A 13,528-nucleotide genomic window follows, 5' to 3' on the forward strand; every position below is an offset into this window, starting at 1 on the left:
GAATTGACTGGGTAGGAGCAAGGTGGTGAAAGTGAATGACATTGGACAAGAGTTTTGCGTGCAGAGCTACCAGGAGAGAGTGAATGAAGACTGGCATAAGGTGAGGATACGAAAAAAAACAGCAGGAGATTAAGAGGAACGTACAGGAACTGAAACAAAAGGCAAATGAGAGCTGGGGGAGGGGAGTATTGGTGGACATAAGGGAGACTGAGAAAATTTTTTGGAAGAAGGTTAATGGTCTCCTCGTCTGGAGTTGATTGGCTTCCTGAACTGGACAAGAGAAAATGGGATTATCAGCGAGGAGAGCAGGTGTGGAGGGGGAAACAGGCACAGACAAGGTCAAGCAGAACTGAATGAGTATTTCCAAGTACTGTTAAAAGTGTTCGCTGACAAGATGACGGTTGTAAGATGTTTGGGACGAGGTGGTGTGCGAAGCAAGAGAGTCGTGGTACACGACACGGGTAAGATGAAGGGAGGAAGCGACAGGTGTTGATGGGACAGCAGGTGGATTTCCCAAGAAAAGGGGTGACGGTGTGACTGATTACTTCGTCAGGCATTTCCTATAGCCTAAGATGCAGTAGCCGGGGACTGGCGGAATGTCTGTATAGCAAGAGTGGTGGGTGTTCAAAAGTGAATCCTTTGATTACAGAGGCATAACTGTTTAGTATACCTGGCAAGGTGTAAGGGAGAATGGCGATTGGGAAAGTGGTGTCATGCACAGAGCATATTAGACTTGGGGACGAGCAATGCGGCTTCAAGGAGTGATAGGGGATGTGTGGACAAGGTGTTTGCTTTATGTTGTATGATGCGAGCCGTGAATGTAAAAGATCAGAGGAGGGTGGGCGTGTTGGAGATGAAATGCCTGAGAACAATACGTGGTTGGAGGAGGGTTGGTTGTGTGAGGAATAACAATGTAAGAGTGAACCGTGATAACAAGCGCAGCCTGATTTACGACGGTGATCAGGGTGTGCTTAAATGGTCTGAGTATACACTGAGGAGGAATGACGATGTGTGCTTACGTGGTAAACTCATCCCTTGCACCACCACCAGGCTACACACCCTCTGTTGGCCACCAGAGCACGAGTCTTAAGCACACGGGATCATCTCGGTGTATCCACACCTGGAGATATTCTAAGCTCTCATTATGGAGTACGAGTAAAGTAAATTGCATTTTGTGTCAGTGATCGACATTGTATTCCTACGCTGCAGGAAGTCGGAAATAAGTTCGTCGCTCAGAATAGTCAAACAAGTCACGCACGTGTTAGTTCCTTCATAGAACTGGCATTTCCTGTGTAGATAATGCCAGCCTTGGCTTCCCTTGAAGTAAATGATAAATATTAGGCTGCAGCTTACAGCAGTTTGTTTTCATTATCTACGAACGGCGCCGCTACAGCGTCCTGGTTACATTACTACATGGGCATTACAGACACCTGTGTCCGGGTCCTGGACCTGACAGAGCAGCCGGCCACCTGGCTATTCAGTCTCACTTTTGGGGTTGGTTAATGAGAGGCTACCTGCGTGTGCTAAGATATATATATATATATATATATATATATATATATATATATATATATATATATATATATATGGAAGAAGATTTTGCCTGGACGTGCACAGGGCAGAATGAATTGGAGCAATGTGGTATACTGGGGTCGACGTGCTGTCAAATGACTGCGAAGCGTCCGGGGTAAACCATGGAAGGGTCTGAGGGACCTGGTTGTGGATAGGGAGCTGTGGTTTCGGTGCATTACACATGGCAGCTAGAAAATGGATGCGAGCGGATGTGGCCTTTAACTTTGCTTGTTCCTGGCGCTACCTCGCTGACGCGAGAAACTGTGATCAATTATGGTGTATATATATATATATATATATATATATATATATATATGTACCATCATCGTGAAGTATCGTCCCATCATCTTGCAGTGCCGTACCGACATTTTGTAGTACCATCCCATCATTATGTAGTAAAGTTCTATTATTGCGTAGTTCGGTTCTATAATTGCGTAACAGCGACCCCCTCATTGTGCAGTACCGTACCACCCTTGTGTGGTACACGTCTCATCAAAGCGTAATAGCGTACCATTACTGTATGAGACAGTCCTATCACTGTGTCGCATCACACTATCATCATGCTGTACCATCCCCATTACTGTGTGGTACCGTCCCATCACTTTGTAGGACCATCTCATCACCGAGTACTAACGTCCCATCCTTGTACAGTACCTTACCACGAGTGTGTACTGCCATACCATCATTGTGTTACAGTACTATCCCTTCATAGCGTAACACCATCCCATCATCATGTGGTACCGTCCCATCACTGCATAGTACCGTACCGTCAGCTGTGTAGTACCGTACCATAATTGTGTGGTACCGACCCATCATTGTACAGTGCCGTACCATCATTTTCTTTACTGAAACTTGGTTTTTCTCTTGTAAGTCAACAGACAGGAACTTTTAGTTCAGTTCTGGATTGCACGAGACTTTGCTCTGTACACATGACACATCATCCCCTCCGCCATATCGAGACATCACTCATATTTTTGTTTTGAGAACACCTTACCACCAGGTGATGGCTGCCGGTACAGGTGACACGGTTGTTAGCCCAGCCTACCTGGGTCACCAGAAATGTTTACATTACAGTGAATCATGTACAGGACCCCAGCGTGTTGTGACTGTGGTCCTAATCCTGATATAATAACCAATATCGCAGACCACGGAACACCACTGAGGCTAAATCATATCCTAGAATACTTTTCCATTTATTTTTTTTCGCCTAGAGTAATATATTCTTACGGCTTCGCTCTAGATTTCCGAGGTGAACCAGTGATTTGACACGAGCTGCTTCGTAAGAATGCTGTGACAGGGCGAGTGGTTCGTGAAGTATCCGACAGGTGTCACAAGCGTCACTCAGTCCCGTGAAACTAACGAAGATGCGAACATTACGTGGATGAAAGCTGTCGTGAGCTGAGCTAAGGTACCAGCTGCCACAGCTCACACCAGCCTCGGTAAATCTCCATTAATTACCATGATGTAACCGTCCGTCATGCATGAACATTAAAAACAGAAAATCATGCGAGGAAACGCAGACTGCCTTTGCAGGAGGGTAAACATTTGCTATATTAGAAAGCACGCTTTGATCAACACTAGGCGCGCATGGCTAGTGACATGACCGCTGAACGACTTCATTAGTAACACGACCTCTGTAACACCTCGACTTTGCATGACCTGACCAAAACAAGGAAATACATAACCACAACACAGACTTTCTATACCTATCTGACAGCGTAATCGAGACGACGACTCGAAATCATGCTGGCTGGCTGTAGTATGATTATGACATCAAGACAGGTCTGGGTATAATCTTATTAGTAAGATTTCCCGAGATGACAATACACAGTACAGGACAAAACCTTATCACACGACAGATATGATTCACAAGGTCAATACTTTATCACCACCACCACACTTGGGCAACACTACTACACAAGATTAGGGCCATAGTTATCAACAACCTAAGTGGCATGGATCTTATCACAGATGTGGACATGGTTTGTCACCATCATAAATGGGTAGGTTGTGATACATGACGATTCTAGACTACACTTGCCCACCATAACTGGGCAAGAATTTTCCACCTTCACAACTGGGCAAGAAATCCTCCACCATCACAACTGGGCTAGAATTTCCCACCATCACAACTGGACAAGAATTCCTTACAATCACAACTGGGCAAGACTTTCTCACCGTCAAAATTGCGCATGACTTTCTTCTCATTATAACTGTCTCATCATAACCGTAACTTTCCCACCATCACAACTGGGCAAGACTTTCCTACCATCATAAGTGGGCAACTTTCCCACCATCATAACTAGGCAGGACTTTCCCACTATCACAACTGGGCAAGACTCTGCCATTAATACAACTGGGCAATACTTTCCCACCGTCACAAATGGGCAAGACTTTGCCATCAATACATCAGGGCAATACTTTCCCACTATTACAACTCGTTTAGACTTTCCCACTATCACAACTGCGCAAGACTTTTCCATCATTACAACTGGGCAATACCTTCCCATTATTACAACTGGGTAATACTTTCCCACTTCAACTGGGCAAAACTTTCCCATCATCACATCTGGGCAGGACTTTCCCACCACCACAACTGGGCAAGACTTTCCCACCACCACAACTGGGCAAGACTTTCCCACCACCACAACTGGGCAAGACTTTCCCACCACCACAACTGGGCAAGACTTTCCCACCACCACAACTGGGCAAGACTTTCCCACCACCACAACTGGGCAAGACTTTCCCACCACCACAACTGGGCAAGACTTTCCCACCACCACAACTGGGCAAGACTTTTCCACCCCCACAATTGGGCAAGACTTTTCCACCATCACAATTGGGCAAGACTTTCCCACCACCACAACTGGGCAAGACTTTCCCACCATCACAACTGGGCAAGACTTTCCCACCACCACAACTGGGCAAGACTTTCCCACCATCACAATTGGGCAAGACTTTCCCACCATCACAATTGGGCAAGACTTTCCCACCATCACAACTAGGCAAGACTTTCCCACCACCACAACTGGGCAAGACTTTCCCACCACCACAACTGGGTAAGACTTTCCCACCACCACAACTGGGCAAGACTTTCCTACCACCACAACTGGGCAAGACTTTCCCACCACCACAACTGGGCAAGACTTTCCTACCACCACAACTGGGCAAGACTTTCCCACCATCACAATTGGGCAAGACTTTCCCACCATCACAACTAGGCAAGACTTTCCCACCACAACTGGGCAAGACTTTCCCACCACCACAATTGGGCAAGACTTTCCCACCACCACAACTAGGCAAGACTTTCCCACCAACATAACTGGGCAAGACTACCATCATCCCGACTGGGTAAGACTTTCCCACTACCACAACTAGGCAAGACTTTCCCATCAATACAAATGGGCAAGACTTTATCACCATCAACTTGCCCTCTCTTCATGCCTCACTAGGGTCCAAATGATGCACCACCCGCTATCCTTCTTGGGTCTGGATGATGTCCTTCCTCAATGCTTCGCTTGGGTCCACAAGATGCCATAACCCATGCCTTACTAAGGTCTGGAAGTTCACCTCCCTCTACGCCCCGCTGGATTCTGGACGATTCCCTCAGCTCTGTATCTTTCTAGGGTATGGGAGATGCCCTCCATGCTTCACTAGGGTCTGGAAGATGCCCTCCATGCCTCACTAAGGTCTGGAGGATACCTTCCATGCTTCACTACGGTCTGAAAGATGCCCTCCATGCTTCACTAGGGTCTGGAAGATATCCTCCATGCTTCACTAGGGTATGGAAGATATCCTCCTTTCTTCACTAGGGTATGGAAGATGCCCTCCATGCTTCACTAGGGTCTGGAAGATATCCTCCATGCTTCACTAGGGTATGGAAGATGTCCTTTCCCATGCCTCACAAGGGTCTGGAAGATGTCCTCCCCATGCCTCACAAGGGTCTGGAAGATGTCCTCCCCATGCCTCACTAGGATCTGGAAGATATCCTTCCCCATGCCTCACTAGGGTTTGGAAGATGTCCTCCCCCATGCCTCACTAGGGTCTGGAAGATGTCCTTCCTCCAACTCCACTCTTATCATTACTGACCTTGACTTCATCAATATGATCACTGGCCGTGATACTACCACCATCAAACCTCACCTATAATTTAAGACATCTGCAGACCTTGACTTTCCAGGGAACGTGACTGAGTCCGAGATCCCGACGACTAATTAACCGACGATGGATGACCTGGTCAACAAGGGAGTTGGCCACGACCACTATAAACAGTAAAATGTTGTAGAAAAAGATTTTGCTCGTAACACAGACAGTCATCACAGCGTAATTTCATACACAAGTAAGCATGACTCATACTAGCATAATAGGGCACAATGATCTCATGAACCGCATACACAAGCATAACCTTATCAAAACATACACGGGCATAACTCTATCAACAAAACTAACCACAACCTTACTGAGAGCAAGACTTCGGCAACCATCATGATGGCCATTACTAACTGACAAAACATGACTTATGAAACGTCCTTGAATTAATCAGCAATTTGACCATTCTGACTTGAACGAGGACACGGTGCGAAAATGAACAATGACCACTAAAAAATGTCTGCTGTGTAACATCATACCTCCAGCAACTATACAAGACAAACAGACGGCACATAACAACAGCAACTATCAGTGACGTATCAAAACTTTAGCTACTATTAATGGCTCTACCACCAGATAAGCATTATGACGATTACTATGCTTTGGGATGCGTTAGACTACTAACGTACCATCAGCAAGGTGACGCCTTCATCATGTTCTGGATCAGCGTCCATGATCGAGCCCCAAGTAAGCCCTACTCAAACCCAAGGCCGGTGCAAGCAGTCAGCAACGCCTGGAGGACACACTCGCTGAACGCTAGGGTAGCAGAAGCGAGTAAACCCAGCCGTTTTCACCCTCGTCAGGCTAAATACATTACTGGAAGTGAGCCAAGCTTACGCACCCTTACAAGTAGTCTCACATGTAGACTAAATGCTTTTAAAAAGTACTTGCTGAATATAAAGACTAATTATTATCACTAGAATACCAGTAAACTGTACATAATTTAAGACATGCATTCTAAAATGGTCTTAAACACCTTCATAAACACGTAATCTTATGTTTAACGTAAAGATTTGCACTGTCCCGTTGATGCTAAATCCTAGTTATAAAAAGTAGTTCATTAGTCTGAATCACAGCTCTGCACCACGATAGGTGATGTGTAGATTGCTAGTGTAGTCATGATTCATTGTCAACATGTATCTGCCCAGAGTACAGGATACAGCTCACTACTCTTGCCAGTCCTAGAGACATGATTCCAAGAGGAATCCTAATGGTGTCTTGTGGAAGAAATATAAAGATTGTTTTCCTGAGGCAGCTTTACACCAGGCAGGGATAACTACTGTTGGCAAGGCTTACATGTCTCATGCATCGAGTTCTGGTTTATAGGACCTGGAACAACCTTACAGGAACTTAAGCTAACATACATACATGTTTAACTTAAGCTAACATACACACATGTAGTTTGTTTATTCCTTAAGCACGACGGTACGATGGTTGGGTATAATGACCTGGCCTCTGACAATACCCTTGAAGGTCAGGATACAGGCCACACCATCTTATCCAAGGATCGTACAATCGTGCTTAGGGTCGTACAGCTGTGTTCAAGAGGGTTCAGGTTGGCCATCCTTAAACAAAGGCATCTCCTGTAACTTGTAATTCAACCTAACTTTTCTTTCGACCTGATCAGTCTATGGCTAACTCTCTAACTCATCAGTCTGTTGCTAATTCCCAAACAGATCAGTCTATAGCTAACTCTCTAACTGATCAGTATACCACCCTGGACAACTGCTGTCAAGAGCCTACTACCTAGTACACTACTGCAAGGGTAGGGGAAGGGGTACTCCTTTAGTTAGCTGGGATATTACGAGGGGCAGCACACTACCACCTGAGCCCTCCCTCTCGCTGGCATCAGTCACACAGTAACGTGTAGTCAAAACAGTATGCCTCAAATCAGCAGCGGTCGTGGAGCCATTACTTTACTACCCGCTGGCAGCAGAGTCACACAAGTAACAATATCACCTATAAATTTGATCATATACTTTTTTTCCCTCAGCATCCAAGTTCCTATAATAAATGTCACTCAAAAGTAAAAGAAAAAGAGAGTAGTGGCAAGAACAAAGCTCTGATGCACACCATTGCAATTGGGAAAACAAGTCTTGACCCATTTAAGACCGCATGGATACTGCGATTGGTAATAAGTCTCATTAGTCTCAGACTCATTACAAACACCTAACCACTGGACCATTACAAAACCCTATTCCATCTACGTAAACTACCTCTGTGGGTAAAAGAACAACACCATCTGCACCATGAAAACACGATCAACGCCTCTGCGCAAGAATACAACTAACAATGCCGAGTTTAATTTGAGAGCTTCCCTTCCCTTAACTAACAAAAATAAAAAATGACATTACCCCAAGTTTCCGGGGTGGGGGAGGGGGGATCATAAATAAGGCACCAAAAACACGTTACTTGAATACTTTTCCGCACAAACAAAACCTACACTATTTACGAACATTTTCCGCCTGTCTAACCCCCTTTTTTTCTTCCCTAACTACCCTTCAAAATAATAGTTGGACCACCTCGTCTGGTCCCCTCTCAACTGCTCCGTCGGTCGCTCTGTGTTGTCCTCCGCTTAAAACACACATCGCTTGTCCTCACTGCAGTCTTACCCCACGTCCAAATTAAGAACATAGTCTCCAGTTACTTTCCTACGCTGGCATATTTAAGGCTTATTCCCTGAAACAATACGGTCCTAGACTGCTTTAATTATAATGGCTTAGCACATTAAAAAAAGCCTTAAGTTGCCGTAATCATAATGGCTTACCACATGAAACAATACGGCCCTAGACTGCCGTAATCATTATGGCTTACCACAAACTAGACCCAACACATTTCTTCACTGAACTATTGTCAACTGAACACACTTTCTTCCACTGCTTTCTTTCGGGTGTTATATTGGAATCTGGCCTTACCGGGTTAATGAGGAGAGATGAAGCCAATCCCAGAAGCTTCCCGCCACGTTGACCGGTCACAACACAAGCCAGACTGACCCCACTACCCGGCCAGGCAGTGGAACTGAACGCCACCGTTATTTCCCGTCCGAAAATAAGATTTTCCAAAAAGTCGATCACTTCACTTTATACCTAAGTTTGCAAGGGTTTTTATTTTATAATTTTTACAAAATACTACCTTCTCTTTTTTAACTACTGGTACACTCTCACATCAAAAGATTATAGCCATTCAATTGACTTCCAATAATGGTCTGGTGGCTCCTGAGCCGGTCCTTCATTAGAAATGGTTCCACTGTATTTATCATTTTTCTACACATCAGTTGATATTTCGACACCTTACAGATCACTTTAATTCTACATTGCTACTGATTAACTAAGTTTCTCAACTTATATCCACGTTACTGTTGTAATCATCCATGGAATCGGACTGTTTAATGGACAGCCGAAGTGTTGGGAGGAGGCGGAGGGGGGGGGGGGAGGAGGCACAGCCATGCCTCCCTCCGATAGAGGGGAGGAGAGGCCTGTCCTCGCCCCTACCACAACGCTCGTGCCATAATGTAACTGTATTAATCATTCCACCTTCCTTTCTTGGCCTATAACATTATCTGATATAATCAAAGTTTAAGGCACCAGAGCAATGACTGAGACCAACTTCAGATGATGGCTTGGCTGCCGCTTCTATACGAGTTGAATCATACATCCGGCCGCAACGCCTACCCCCCCCCCCCCCAACACACACACACACACACACACACACACACACACTCGTAAACGTCAACTCGCCAGTTTAAAGTTAGAATATACTTTATTAGTAGCTTATAACTACGTATAATACTCATTACAAAACCAATCAATTGCATTTTCAATATTTCATTTTCTTAATCTTTCTTAGGAGATTGTTACTGCATGAACTAGTGCTGAGTTAATATATGATAATAACCTTCTCAAGCCTTTCTTAAGAGTCCACGTTGATCTGTTCAGAACATCCATCTTACTCTCGGTGAATGACATGGTAATCATACTAAATTCATATAATTCTCTCTCGTAGGATCTTTAATAATTCATACACAAAGAATACATACACCATACCGCATACTGTCTCCCCAAACATTTAATTTTCAACACCACCACATTTATAGCCCATGCCTCACACCCATAATAAATTGCTGGGACTACTAAATCTTCAAACATGGCCATTTTGCCCTTCCAGATAATGATTACTCTTTCCATACATTCTTCAATGCTCTCAGAGCATCTGCCCCCTCACCCACTCTATGACTCGCTTCTGTTTCCGAGGTTCCATTTCCCACCATGTTCGCACTCTAAGGTGTATAAAAACACTTTATTTCCTCCAATTTGTTCTCCATTCAAACTCACGCCCCAGCTAACCTGTACCTCAACCCTGCTAAACCTAATAAACCCACATTTATTCACATTTACGGTCAACTTCCTCTTTTCATACACACTACCAAACTTGGCCACCAACTTCTTTAATTTCTCATTCGAATCTGCCATCAGTTGCTTTATTATCAGCAAACAACTGACTCACTTCACAGGCCATCTCATCCTCAACAGACTGATATACTCACTCCTCACCAAAACTTTAGATTTACCTCCCTCACCATCCCAGCCATGAATATATCAAATCTGGCATGGTGACATACGCCCCTGCTGCAGACCGATCATGGAACCACTCACTCTCCTCCCTATCTACTTATACACATGCCTTACACCCTTGATGAAAATTTCTCTGCTTTTAGTCGCTATCCTCCCACACCACACATCCATACGACCTTCCACAAGGCATCTCTATCAACCCTATCATGTGCTTTCTCCAGATCCATTAATGCCACATACAAATGCATCTATTTTTCTAAGTATTTCTCGTGTACATTCTTAAAGCAAACACCTGATCCATGCATCTTGTACAACCTCTGAAACCACACTGCTCCTCCCCAGTCTGATGCTCTTTACATGCCTTCACCCTCTCAATCACCACTCTCCCATACAAACTTCTACGTGCACTCAGTAAACTTATACTTCTGTAGTTTGAACTCTCTCCTTTATCCCCCCCCCCCGTCTTGACTTTATGGAGGGGCACTATACATGTATTCCGCCAAGCCTTAAGCAGTTCACCATTATCCATATATACAATGATAATCCTAACTAACCAATACACACAACACAGTCACCCCTTTTCGTAAGACATTCAACTGCAATACCGTCCACTCCAGCCGCCTTGCCACATTTCATTTTATGTAAGGCTTTCACATCTCTTCTCTCTTCCCTAAACCACTCTCCGTGATTCTCTCATTTCGCATATCACCCCAACCTAAACACCCTACATCTGCCACCCAATCATTAAACACATTCAACAGTCCTTCAAAATACTCACTCCATCTCCTCTCTTCATCACTACCTGTTACCACTTCTTTTGTCCCCTTCATCGATGTTGCCATTTGTTTTTTGCTTTTTGCACATCATCTGCCTCCTTCAAAAATGTGTTCTTATTCTCCATAAAGTTAATGATACTTGCTCACCCTAACTCTCATTTGCCCTCTTATGCAACACTTGCACTTTCCTCTTGACCTCCTGCCACTTTCTCTTGTACAATTCCCAATCATTTGCACTCCTTCCTCTGAAGTACCGTCCAAACACCTATTTTTCCTCTTTCAATAGCAACTTTACTTATTCAGCAACCTTTCATATCTGCCCACCTCTCACCTTTCGCACAAAACATGCATCTCTCGCACATGCTAGCACTGCATCCCTAAATGCCTCCAATTTCTCAACCACTTCCCTTACTTCATCTACTCTCACCTTTTGCAAATGATCATTCCGTCTCCCTTGGTACTTCTTCACGCAAGTCTCTTTTCCAAGCTCACTTACTGCTACCACTCTCTTTTCACCAATAACATTATCTCTTTTCTGAAAACCTCTACAAATATTCAACCTCACCTCAATAAGGTAATGATCAAACATCCTACCAGCTGCCCCTTTCAGCACATTTACATCCAAAAGTTTCTCTTTTACATGCCTATAAATAAACATGTAATCCAATAATGCCCGCTGACCATCTTTAAACCAGGTATTCCCAATCACCAATCTTTTTTCACCACACAAATCCACAAACTGTTCGCCATTTTCATTCATTCTACTGGATACCCCATACCCCTAATGATACCCTCAACTGCCATATTACTAACCTTAACATTTAAATCATCCATCAGTAATGCCTGGTCTCTTGCATCAAAACTGCTGACACATTTACTCTGCTGCTCCCAAAACAGTTGCCTCTCATGATCTTTCTTCTAGTAGCCAGGTGCATAGGCACCAATAATCACCCATATCTCTCCAGCCACTTTAATTCCTCCCAACATATCTCTAGAGCTCACTTCCTTACATTGTCTCACACTCCAACAACACCTGCTTCAGCAGTAGTGCAGTGCTACTTCTTCCCTGGCTCATCCCATCACCAAACCCTGGTTTTGCTCCTAACACATTTCCAATCCATTCTTCCCGTTTACCCTTGAGCTTTGTTTCATTTATAGCTAGAAATCCAGGTTTAGAAACTTTTCCCTTTCACACTTCCTGTAGAATTTCTACGGTAGTATAGTCCCTCCATCTACATAGTGTTCCCTCAGCTTTTATCCTGCCGGTTGTCGTACCGGAGGGAGCGGGAGGTGGGGAGGTAGGTGCCTTCTGCTGCACTATCCTGCTCCTATCCAAACAAGACAACGGCAGCAGGCCATCAAGTCTGTTATCTGCCCTTGCCACGTACTCTCCTACCTCCCACTGCGGTGTCTCTCTAGGCCGCGCGGTGTGTGGAAGCATCCTCATTCTTCCCCATCCAGCACAGACGCTCAGTTTTGTCTCTCATCCCCACCACCACCAACACAACCTAACCCACTCATTCCATACATTTCTGAATCACAGTCAACCTCGAATTCCCTTACAAATCCATCCCTCAGCCCGCCTAAGCCTACCCGTCCCGCGCTTACCTACCCCAACCGCCTCACTAGAATTCCACCATCCAGTGTTCCCTGGTGCTGCCACTCCTCCTCCTCCTCCTTCCACTATCTTTGGAGGGTCGTCAGTAAGGTCTATCCCAGGATCACGCGCGACCGTTCTATTTCTTTTATATCATTAAATTGATGTTCTGACGCACGCCATGGATGTGTTTCGACCGTCCGGTAATCACTACTTTGTTTCAATGAAGCTATTAATTACAGGGAAGCATCTTCCGTGCTCTCGCTCCTTAAATTCTGTGTCATGTGAGGCTCTTCCCTGAGGGGCTCCATGCCGCATCAGGCGGCCTTGGATGGAAGACTTGATACCAGAACTCGTACACACTGACTCCCACAGTTACCACCAGCGTCCCACGTGTGACAACCTTGAAATGTAATTAATGAGGGAAAATAATAGCATTACTTCCAACTTGCCAAACTGACTCATCCGCTGGGAGAGACCGTCATATTTTACTGATTAAATAAAACCTTGGCATTTCAATATTTTTTGTCATTTAGATATTAGTTCTTTTGGTTTACGTGGAAAAGTTCCATATAACAAAATATGGATGAGTTGGAGACCAGCTTTGGAGTAGACAGGACACCATCCATGGAATATTTAGATTCCTGTTCAGCAGGCCTGCGACTTTGCGCGCCAAGAGAGCAAAATTAAAGCAACTGGCAGTTACATAAGCCGAAATAACATCTAACTCAACCACAAAAGTGACACATGAGAGACATGCAGTACCCCAGTAACCAGTCTGCCTAACTAGGTCAACACCGCAAGGCAGCGTCAGGGTGGGCCCAAGGCCACAAGGCGTTAAATATTTAATGTGTGTACGAACG

General features: G+C 44.7%; 2 protein-coding genes across 2 annotated transcripts in view; one reads left to right on the forward strand and one right to left on the reverse strand.

The window, feature by feature from the left end:
* The window catches only part of LOC139761795 (uncharacterized), a 256,120-nt gene extending 247,464 nt beyond the window's left edge, over nucleotides 1-8,656 (reverse strand). Inside the window, exon 1 of the transcript XR_011715620.1 lies at nucleotides 8,637-8,656. The gene's annotated coding sequence lies outside the window, so the exon portion shown is untranslated. The remainder of the gene's footprint in view (nucleotides 1-8,636) is intronic.
* The window catches only part of LOC139759463 (echinoderm microtubule-associated protein-like CG42247), a 270,591-nt gene that overhangs the window by 111,019 nt on the left and 146,044 nt on the right, over nucleotides 1-13,528 (forward strand).

The sequence above is a fragment of the Panulirus ornatus genome, chromosome 3 (assembly GCF_036320965.1).
Source record: "Panulirus ornatus isolate Po-2019 chromosome 3, ASM3632096v1, whole genome shotgun sequence".
Classification (NCBI taxonomy): domain Eukaryota; kingdom Metazoa; phylum Arthropoda; class Malacostraca; order Decapoda; family Palinuridae; genus Panulirus; species Panulirus ornatus.